Consider the following 12099-nt stretch of genomic DNA (forward strand, 5'->3'; position numbering starts at 1 on the left):
GTAAGGGAAAAGGCAGGGTGATTTAACCAATATGACCCTCCATATCCTTATGGGGAAATTACGGCACTGATTTTGCAAGCTTCACAACCAAAGCTTAACGTTCCATGAGAAAGATGGTAGTTGCCATTAAGTAAGGTCACTGTATAATTTATTGTCAAAACTGGAACACATTTTACTTGGGGGTGGGTGGGTGCTGTAGTATTAATAATTATGTTAGATAACAAGAATAAACTAGGTCTGGTTATTCTATCTTTATGCGTCTTGAGTCTAAACTCTTATTTATGTATGTGAATGGAATGGTCATTGTTCATAGTTCTGTGGCTTATACATTTCCATGTGGGGAAACAGTTGTGTGTGTGTGTGTGTGTGTGTGTACATGTGTTCTCTGCCCCACACTTCCATCCACCTGCCTAACAAATGTTACGTGGCGAAATAGTTTCCTTTCTAAAGCTTCAGAGATAATTGTCAGGTAATCGGAAGGCAATTAGCTGTTAGTTATATTCTTCTGTGATGGGAAAAGGATACCTCATAAACAGATAAGCATATCTTTTATATGGTAGAGCTGGTCTTCTGCATACAATCTGCTCTGCAAAAGTGATCTATATACCAGTTAATTTGTGTACTTTGAATGATGTTCCCATTAATATGTCGTGATGTCATTAGTGTGTTTCTTCTTTTCTGATCTTGATTCAGTTAATCGAGTGTTCTCTCACAACCAACTTTCCCTGCAACCCATGTACTCTGACATAGCTATCACTGTGTCTGACACAGTGAATTTTCCAAGTTAGTGATTGCTTTTTGTAAGATTGTACTCCTTTGGTAATGGGCATTGCCACCACCAACTTACCTGCACTGTCACACTGAGTCCTCTTCACTTTGCTCTCAGCCCCATCATGGGGATGACTAATGAATAGCTGGATGCTCCACAGATGAGCCCTGTAAGGTCTGTCCCTAGCAGTGGTGGTTGTGAACCTCTCCACCTGCTAGCCTTTGTGACTGTCCTTGGTCGTCCTCTGAGAGGGCTGCAAGGGGGAAGAAAAGTTTCCGAGTGCATGTGTTCTGAGAAAACAACGTGGGTTTTTGGCTTCATAGTCAACTTCCTCTTTAAATTATCACGTGAAATAAATGAGGTTTTATATAAATACGTTAAAAAGATTAAAATGTGAACTTGTCATTTTGGGGGAGCAAGTTGCTGGAATTCTCCAAGCATGGAAATTTCCTCTAGAAATACATTCAAAGGTGAATAGGAAGTGCTCTTTATTTAATAAAAAACCTAAGGTCTTCTTATCAGAAGGGTCAAATTTCTCCCTTATTTGGTGAGTGTGTTTTAGAAACCGTACAATTAAACCGACACATCTGTTGATTTTTCCTTCCCTCTGAGTCGTATCTGTTTCTATACCCATTCTCTGGAAAGGAAAAATCTCATTAAAGAATGGAGCAACTATGTTTATATTCTCAAGGTTTGAATTTCCTCTTTATTTTTGATTTGTGGCCTGTTGGTAAGTGATTTTTTTTTTATTTTAATTTCGACTGTGTTGGGTCTTAGTTGCGGCACACAGGATCATTCATTGTGGGGTGCAGGCTCTTTGTTGAGGTGTGCGGGCTTTTTTGTAGTTGTGGCGTGCGGGTTTTCTCTTCTCTAGTTGTGGCACACAGGCTCCGGGGCGCATGGGCTCTGTAGTTGTGGCACGCCGGCCTAGCTGCCTCACGGCATGTGGGATCCTAGTTCCCGGACCAGGGATTGAACCCGCATCCCCTGCATTGCAAGGTGGATTCTTTACCACTGGACCACCAGGGAAGTCCCGGTAAGTGTTGTTTTAATAACTATAGTTTTTGTTGCACACTCTGCCTGTTGTAATCTTTGCTCTTTTCTTGACTGAGCGAAAAGTTAAGAAAGGAACAGACAGTTAACCCTGTCTGGCAACAGAAGATATAATTTGTTTGAGGAGAAAAAGTATTTCAGTTAAAAAATGGAAAGAATAATTAAATCCATTGCCTGCCTTAAGTCCTTCAATTGCACTGCATACCTATTCTTACTTCTTCCCCTTAGTCGGTCCGTCATGACAAAGGTATGGTTCCCATCTCTGTGACGCTTGAGTGTATGATGAGCGATGAAATAACTCATTCATTCACTCCGCAGATATTAAGTAAGCTCTGACTATTTACCAGATATTGCTTTTGACACTGGGGATAGTGCAGTCAACAAAACAGGAATCCCCATGCTCATGTTGGTATGTGCATACCAGTGGGAAAACAACTACAAACGGATAAGTAATGTATATGTATATTAGGAGGAGACGAGCGCTGGAGAGAAATTGAAGGAAGTGAATGAGACCTTAGGAGAGTAGAGTGGGGAGGAAAATCTTAAATAGTGTGGTCAGGGAGGCCCTTAATGAAAAGGTGACATTTGAGTCAACATTTGAAGGAGATGAAGGAATGATCCGTGAGGACAAATGCGGGAAGAGCATTCTAGGCCAAGAGGAAAGAAAGACTTGCTCAGCACTGAAGCACGTTAGAGGAACAGCAAGGAAGCTGGTGTAAACGGAGCAGAGTAAAGGAGGGGGAGAAGAGTTAAGAATACAGGGGAGGAGGATATATTGTAAAGGCCCCTGTGCCCCATTACATGGACTTTGTCTTCTCTGAGAGATATTGTAGGCCCCTGGCAGGTTTTGAGCAGCGGGCTGACGTGATCTGACTAACATTTTAATGCTGCGTTGAGGACACTGGTTGGGAGGTAGGGGTGGGAGCAGGGAGGCTCGTTAGGAGGCTATGGTACTAATCTCAGCACGAGCAGTAGAAATGGTGAAAGTGGTCAGATTCTGGAAATGTTTTGAAGGTTCAGTCCGAGAGTTTGCTGACAGATTGAATTTGTGTATGAGAGCAATGGAGGAGTCAAGAATGACTCCAGGGCTTTTGTTCTGATGATAAGTTAGAAGGACAGAGTTACCGTCAACCAAGAGAGGAACACTGTGAAAGAGTGGTTTCTTAGGGGAAGATCAGGGGGTTGATTTTGAACATGTTAAATTGGAGATGCCTATTAGACATCTGAGTAAGAGATGTTGAGGAGATGAACGTGACAGGAATCTGGGTTCAGGAGAGAGGTCTAGACTGGAGACACTTATATGGTATTCATCAGCTTATATGTAAACCCATGAAACTGGATGAGAGTCCCAAAGGAGTGGCAGAAATGGAAAAAAAGAGCCTCCCAAATGACTTCTGAGGGCTCTCCAAAATGCAGAGGATGGTGGAGTCAAGATGGCGGACTAGGAGGATGCAGAATTCGCATCTCTGTACAACTAGGGCACCTGCCAGGCACCAGTGGGGGACCACGGACACCTAAGGGGTCAGGAGGAATCCACAGTGACCAGGTAGGACATGGGGCGTGGGGGGGAGTGAGGGGGGAGGAGAAGTGGAGGCACTACGGGACTGGTGCCCCTGAGGGGCGGCTGGGGGACACGAAGGGATCCCATGCCCGAAGGGGGAAATTGGGGGACCACTGGGAGGGCAGAGGATCAAAAGGGAGTGTGGACAGGTTTCCCCTGCCCACTTGGGCCCCCGGGAGCCTGCTGAGATCCTGGGCCTGATCCTCTGCCCACCGAGGCCCCCTCCAGCCACGGGTCCTGAGGGAGTGGGAGGGAGGGAAGGGGAAGCAAAAATAAAAGCCGGACCTCCCGGACCGGCATCCCTGAGGGGCGGCTGGGGGAGGGGAGGAGTTCCTACACCCAGTGGGACCCACCCACGGTTAGGGGTCTGGTGGTGGCAATGGGGGAGACCCTTGGGGGAGGCCCTTGGCTGGGGTGGTGGGGGAGCAGAGAAACGGAAGGGAACGCAGCCAGCTCTTTCCCTGTCCACTTAGGCACCAGGGAGCCTACTGGGCTCCTGGGCCTAATCCTGCCCTCGGAGCCTCCCTCCTGCTATGCAGACCCCCAAGCCCCACCCCCTACACCCCCACCCAGGGCCCCACCTCTACGCTCAGAGACCCCCTCCCTCCAGCGTGCTGGGCCTAAACTCCACCCACAAACCCTCACTCAAGGGCCCTACCGCCAAACCCTGGAAGTCCACACTGCAGAGGCCCCCCTTTGGGCATACTGCCTCTCCCCTTCTGCACAGGACCTAAGCAGAGGCCCCACCCCATGCTTGAACGTTACCCCACCTAGGCACTGTCCCCGAGGCCTTTTCCAGCTGCACCGGCCCTGAGCCTAGGCCCTGCCACACGCTCATACATCACCCTGCTGCCTGCCTCGGTCCTGCCCCACCCTAAACCCCGCCCCTAAACTCCACCCCCGCCTAAACTCCACTCCCGTAGCCAAGGCCTTTTTTTTCTTTCTTCTTTTAGGTTGGGGTTCTGTTTTACCTTGTTGTTGTTGATTCATTTATATATATATATTTTCTAATCTTTTATTTTTCTAATTTTATTTTATTCTTTATACTTTGTTATTCTCCTTTTGGCTTGTCTTCCCCTTTTTTTTTTCATTTTTTTGTTGTGGTTTTGTTTTACCTTGTTGCCATTGTTTCAATTATATTTTTATTTTTCCTAATATATTTTTTTATCTTTCTAATTTTATTTTATTTTTTATTCTTTGTTATTGTACTGCCCTTATTTTCCTTTGTTTTTTTGGTTTTTTTTTTTTTTTTTTTGCTGTGCCATGCGGCTCGCAGGATCTTTGTTCCCAGGCCGGAGGTTGGGCCCGAGCTCCTGTTTTGGGAGCACCAAGTCCAAACTTATGGACTAATAGAGACCTCAAACCCCAAGGAATATTAATTGGAGTGAGGCCTCCCAGAGGTCTTCATCTTGGCACCAAGACCCGGCTCTACCCAACTGCCTGCAAACTCCAGTGCTGGATGCCTCAGGCCAAACAACCAGTAAGACAGGAATACAGCCCCACCTATCCAAAAAAAAAGAAATGACAAAAAAAAAAAGTCACAGACGAAGAAGCAAGGTAAAAACCTACAAGACCAAATAAATGAAGATGAAATAGGCAACCTACCTGAAAAAGAATTCAGAGTAATGATAGCAAAGATGATCCAAAATCTCAGAAACAGAATGGAGAAAATACAAGAAACGCTTAACAAGGGTCTAGAAGAATGAAAGAGAAAAGTGATGAACAACACAGTAACTGAAATTAAAAATACTCTAGAAGGAATCAATAGCAGAATAACTGAGGCAGAAGAACGGATAGGTGAGCTGGAAGATAAAATGGTGGAAATAACTGCCGGGCAGCAGAATAAATAAAAAAGAATGAAAAGAATAGAGGACAGTCTCAGAGACCTGGGACAACATTAAACGCACCAACATTCAAATTATAGAGGTCCCAGAAGAAGAACAGAAAGAGAAAGGGTCTGAGAAAATATTTGAAGAGATTATAGTAGAAAACTTCCATAACATGGGAAAGGAAATAAGTCCAGGAAGTGCAGAGAGTCCCATACAGGATAAACCCAAAGAGAAACACACCGAGACATATATTAATCAAATTATCAAAAATTAAATACAAAGAAAATATATTAAAAGCATCAAAGGAAAATCAACAAATAACATACAAGGGAATCCCCATAAGGTTAACAGCTGATCTTTCAGCAGAAACTCTGCAAGCCAGAAGTGAGTGGCAGGACATACTTAAAATGATGAAAGGGAAAAACCTACCCAGCAAGGATCTCATTCAGACTTGACGGAGAAGTCAAAAGCTTTACAGACAAGCAAAGGCTACAAGAATTCAGGACCACCAAACCAGCTTTACAAAAAATGCTAAAGGAACTTCTCTAAGCGGGAAACACAAGAAGAAAAAGACGCACAAGAACAAACCCAAATCAATTAAGAAAATGGTAATAGGAACATACATTCAAGATAGTCACCTTGAATGTAAATGGATTAAATGCTCCAGCCAAAAGACACAGACTGGCTGAATGGATACAAAAATAAGACCCTTATATATGCTGTCTATAAGAAACCCACTTCAGACCTAGTGACACATACAGACTGAAAGTGAAGGGATGGAAGATATTCCATCAAATGGAAATCAAAAGAAAGCTGGAGTAGCAATACTCGTATCAGATGAAATAGACTTTAAAATAATGACTGTTACAAGAGATAAGGAAGGACACTACATAATGATTAAGGGATCAGTCTAAGAAGAAAACAACAATTATAAATATTTATGCACCCAACATAGGAGCACCTCAATACATAAGGCAAATGCTAACAGCCATAAAAGGAGAAATCAACAGTAACGCAATAGTAGTGGGGGACTTTAACACCCCACTTACACCCATAGATCATCTAGACAGAAAATAAATAAGGAAACACAAGCTTTAAATGACACAATAGAGCAGATAGAGTTAATTGATATTTTTAGGATATTCTGCTGGAAAGAGGAAGAATACACTTTCTTCTCAAGTGCACATGGAACCTTCTCCAGAATAGATCACATCTTGGGTCACAAATCAAGCCTTGGAAAATTTAAGAAAACTGAAATCATATCAAGCATCTTTTCCAACCACAAATGCTATGAGATTAGAAATTAATTACAGGAAAAAAACCCACAAATACATGGAGGCTAAACAGTGCGCTGCTAAATAACCAAGAGATCACGGAAGAAATCAAAGGAGAAATTCAAAAAAACCTAGAAACAAATGACAACAAAAACACCATGATCATGCTGATCCAAAACCTATGGGACACAGCAAAAGAAGTTCTAAGAGGGCAGTTCATAGCAATTCAAACTCACCTCAATTTTCTCACCTTTTATTTGAGAAAAATCTCAAATAAACAGCCTAACCTTACATTTAGAGCAACTAGAAAAAGAAGAACAAAGAAAACCCAAAGTTAATAGAAGGAAAGAAAGCATAAGGATCAGAACAGAGATAATTGAAATAGAAATGAAGAAAACAGTAGCAAAGATCAATAAAACTAAAAGTTGGTTCTTTGAGAAGATAAACAAAATTGATAAACCTTTAGCCAGACTCATCGAGAAAAAAAAGGAGAGGGCTCTAATCAGTAAAATTAGAAATGAAAAATGAGAAGTTACAATGGATACCACAGAAATACAAAGGATCATAAGAGACTACTACAAGCCACTATATGCCAATAAAATGGACAACCTGTAAGAAATGGACAAATTCTTGGAAAAGTACAACCTTCCAAGATTGAACCAGGAAGAATTAGAAAATATAAGCAGACAAATCACACGTAATGAAAATGAAACTGTAATTAAAAATCTTCCAGCAAACAAAAGTCCAGGACCAGATGGCTTCACAGGTTAATTCTATCAATCATTTAGAGAAGAGTTAACACCTATCCTCAAACTCTTCCAAAAAATTGCAGAGGGAGGAACACCCCCAAACTCATTCTACAAGGCCACCATCACCCTCGTAGCAAAACCAGAGAAAGGTAACACAAAAAGGAAAATTATAGTCCAATATCACTGATGAACATAGACACAAAAATCCTCAACAAAATACTAGCAAACAGAATCCAACAACACATTAAAAGGATCATACACCATGATCAAGTGGGATTTATCCCAGGGGTGCAAGGATTCTTCAATATATGTAAAACAATCAATGTGATACACCACATCGACAAACTGAAGAATAAAAACCATATGATCATCTCAATAGATGCAGAAAAAGCTTTTGACAAAATTCAACACCCATTTATGATAAAAACTCTCCAGAAAGTGGGCATAGAGGGAACCTACCTCAACATAATAAAAGCCATATATGACAAATCCACAGCCAACATCATTCTCAATGGTGAAAAACTGAAAGCATTTCCTCTAAGATCAGGAACATGACAAGGATGTCCACTCTCACCACTATTATTCAACATATTATTGGAAGTCCTAGCCACAGCAATCAGGGAAGAAAAAGAAATAAAAGGAATACAAATTGGAAAAGAAGAAGTAAAACTGTCACTGTTTGCTGGTGACATGATACTATGCATAGAAAATCCTAAAGATGCCACCAGAAAACTACTAGAACTAATCAATGAATTTATTTGGTAATGTTAACAGCAGGATACAAAATTAATGTACAGAATCTTTTGCATTCCTGTACACTAACAATGAAAGATCAGAAAGAGAAATTAAGGAAACACTTCCATTTACCATTGCAACAACAACAAAAAAAATACCTAGAATAAACCTAAGGAGGTAAAAGACCTGTACTCAGAAAACTATAAAACACTGATAAAAGAAATCAAAGATAACATAAACAGATGGAGAGATATACCATACTCCTGGATTGGAAGAATCAATATTGTGAATATGACTCTACTACCTAAAGCAATCTACAGGTTCAGTGCAATCCCTATCAAATTACCAGTGGCGTTTTTCACAGAACTAGAACAAGAAATTTTACAATTTGCATGGAAACAGAAAAGACCCCGAATAGCCAAAGCAATCTTAAAAAAGATAAATGGAGCTGGAGGAATCAGGCTCGCTGACTTCAGACTATACTACAGAGCTACAGTAATCAAGACAGTATGGTACTGGCACAAAAACAGAAATATAGATCAATGGAACAGGATAGAAAGCCCAGGGATAAACCCATGCACGTATGGTCACCTTATCTTTGACAAAGGAGGCAAAAATATACAGTGGAGAAGATAGCCTCTTCAACAAGTCGTGCTGGAAAAACTGGATAGATACATGTAAAAGAATGAAATTAGAACACACCCTAACACCATACACAAAAATAAACTCAAAATGGATTAAATGCCTAAATGTGAGGCCAGCCACTATAAAACACTTAGAGGAAAACATAGGCAGAACACTCTATGACATAAATCACCACAAGATCCTTTCTGACCCACCTCCTAGAGGAAGGGAAATAAAAATAAACAAATGGGACCTAATTAAACTTAAAAGCTTTTTCACAGCAAAGGAATCTATAAACAAGACAAAAAGACCTCAGAATGGGAGAAAATGTTTTCAAGTGAAACAACAGACAAAGGATTAATCTGCAAAATATACAAGCAGCTCATTCAGCTCGATATCACACACAAAAAAACAACCCAATCCATAAATGGGCAGAAGACCTAAACAGACATTTCCCCAAAGAAGACATCCAGTTGGCCAACAAATACATGAACAGATGCTCAACATTGCTAATCATCCGAGAAATGCAAGTCAAAACCACAATGAGGTATCACCTCACACCGATCAGAATGGCCATCATCAAAAAATCTAGAAACAATAAATGCTGGAGAGGGTGTGGAGAAAAGGGAACCCTCTTGCACTGTTGATGGGAATGTAAATTGATACAGCCACTATGGAGAACAGTATGGAGGTTCCTTAAAAAACTAAAAACAGAACTACCATGTGACCCAGCAACCCCATTACTGGGCATATACCCTGAGAAAACCATAATTCAAAAAGATACACGTGGGACTTCCCTGGTGGCGCAGTGGTTAAGAATCCACCTGCCAATGCAGGGGACATGGGTTCGGTCCCTGTCCGGGAAGATTGCACATGCTGCGGAGCAACTAAGCCCATATGCCACATACTGAGCCGGTGTGCCACAACTACTGAAGCCCGCGCACCTAGAGCCCATGCTCCGCAACAAGAGAAGCCACCGCAATGAGAAGCCCACCCACCACAATGAAGAGAGTAGCCCCAGGGCATGGAAGCAACTTAAATGTCCATTAATAGATGAATGGATAAAGAAGATGTGGCACATATATACAATGGAATATTACTCAGCCATAAAAAGGAACGAAATTGAGTTATTTGTAGTGAAATGGATGGATCTAGAATCTGTCATACAGAGTGAAGTAAGTCAGAAAGAGAAAAATATTGTATGCTAATGCATATATATGGGATTTAAAAAAGCGGTACTGATGAACCTAGTGGCTAGGCAGGAATAAAGACGCAGACGTACAGAATGGGTTTGAGGGCACGGCGGGAAAGGGGAAGCTAGGGTGAAGTGAGAGAGTAGCATTGACATGTATACACTACCAAATGTAAAATGGATGGCTAGTGGGAAGCAGCCGCATAGCACAGGGAGATCATCTTGATGCTTTGTGATGACCTAGAGGGGTGGGATAGGGAGGGTGGGAGGGAGGGGATATGGGGATATATGTATACATATGGCTGATTCACTTTGTTGTACAGCAGAAACTAACACATTGTAAAGCACTTACGCTCCAATGAAGATGTGAAAAAAAAAATGCAGAGATCACAGAGGCAAAGAGGAACCAACAAGAGAGAGTTGGAAAGAAGCAGCTAGTGTAGTAAATAGAAGGAAAACCGGAATAATATTCTAGAAGCGTGAAGGAGAAGGTGATTCAGGAAAGAGGAAGTTGATGACTATGCCCAAAACTGGTTAATGAGTTAAGATGAGAATGAAGAAGTGACTGTTGGATTTAACAATGTGGAGGTGACCTTGATAAGATCAGTTTTTGTGGAGTGTGGAGGTGAGAACATGATTGGAGGTGGTTCAAGGAGAATGTTAGAACAAGTCTGGATTCAGCAAGTATAGATGAATTGTTTGAGTCTTGCTTTAAGGCAAGAGAAGGAGAATAAAAGTAATGGAAGGTTAAGAGCAGTTTGTCCTAAAAATTAGGAAAGTGATAGCATGTTTGTAGTTGACGGGAAAGATCTAGTCAAGAAGAGAAGATGTAGGAATGAGATGGGATACCTGCCAGGGTGACACCCTTGTGAAGAAGAGGGTAGTTATGTGGTGCACAGGAGAAAGGGCCTGTCTCTGATGGAAGCGTGAACAACAGTTCACCCACAGTAACAGGAGTGCAGGCAGGGCAGTTGGGCTCAGATGTACATAGATGGGTCAATGTGGTGGTTTGTGAAATTTGTGGAGTTCTATTTTTCTATTCTTTAATAATTTATTTTAGGTATAATATCCATCTAGAAAAGTATAAAATTTCCAAATATATAGCTTGTAATTTTTACAAAGTGAACAAAGCTGTATTAACTAGAACCCAGATCAAGAAACAGAACATTACCAGCAACCCAGAGGGCTCCTGTGTCCCTTTCCAGTTACTACCCAAGCTGCAGCAAGGATAACCACTGTCCTGACACTGAAACTGAGCAGGACCCTGCAGGGCGCTCCTGGATGCAAGCCCTTCTGTGTCTCCAGTTCTGGTTTGTAGAAAAAGCTTTCCTTTCCTAGGCCTTCCTGAAGTTTCGAATAGCAGACTCAAATTAATGATTAGAGAAGTAGAAAATGCGAAACAAAGGGCTTGAACAAGAGTCAGAGGACTCCTAGTTCCTCCTGAAGGGATATAGATAACAGTCTGATGCATATCTTTGAGTTGTTCTGCAGAAACTAAGACTCACATCTGGTGGAGGGTGTTGACTACATGTGGATCACAAGATCATAGACCCCAGACTGGTAGGAACCAGAAGATTAATGATTAATATTCCTGAAACTTCACCCTGTTACCTCACCACCAACCAATCAGAAGTAAGTCCACAAGCTGATCACGAATCCTGCAACCCTCACCCCTAAAGTTGCCTTTAAAAACCAAAAGCCATTGGGAAGTTTGGGTCTTTTGAGCATTAGCTGCTAATTCTCCTTGCTTGGTGCCTTGCAAATAAATGCAGTACTTTCCTTTATTACAGCCTGGTGTTAGATTGGCTTTGCTGCGTGTCAGGTGAGTGGACCCAAGTTGCGTTCAGTAACAACACCATAGGTTTTTTGGCCTGTTTTTGAATTTTTAAAATAAATACTATGTTCTCTTTTGTTTATGGCTCCTTAAGCTCAACATTGAGGTTCACCTATGTTGTTGTGTGTAGCCATAGCTCAATGATTTTTACTGCTGTGTAATATTCCCTATATGAATATACCATACTTTATTCTATTGCTGATGGACATTTGGGTTGCTTTCAGCTTTTATCTATATATTATGAATTGTGCTCTATGAACCTCTTGAAATGTTTTATAGGGAACATATGCATACATTTCAATCGAGTAGGTATGTAGGAGTGAAATTGCTGGGCCATAAGGTATACATATGTTTACCTTTGGTAAATACTGTCATATAGTTTTTACAACATCATCTACCAATTTAACTCTCGCCAGCAACGTGTGAGAGGTGCATTTGCTTCACTTCCTTGCTAATATTATTCATCTGTCTTGGTCATT

This window comes from Phocoena phocoena, chromosome 2, assembly GCF_963924675.1.
Source record: "Phocoena phocoena chromosome 2, mPhoPho1.1, whole genome shotgun sequence".
NCBI classification, from domain to species: domain Eukaryota; kingdom Metazoa; phylum Chordata; class Mammalia; order Artiodactyla; family Phocoenidae; genus Phocoena; species Phocoena phocoena.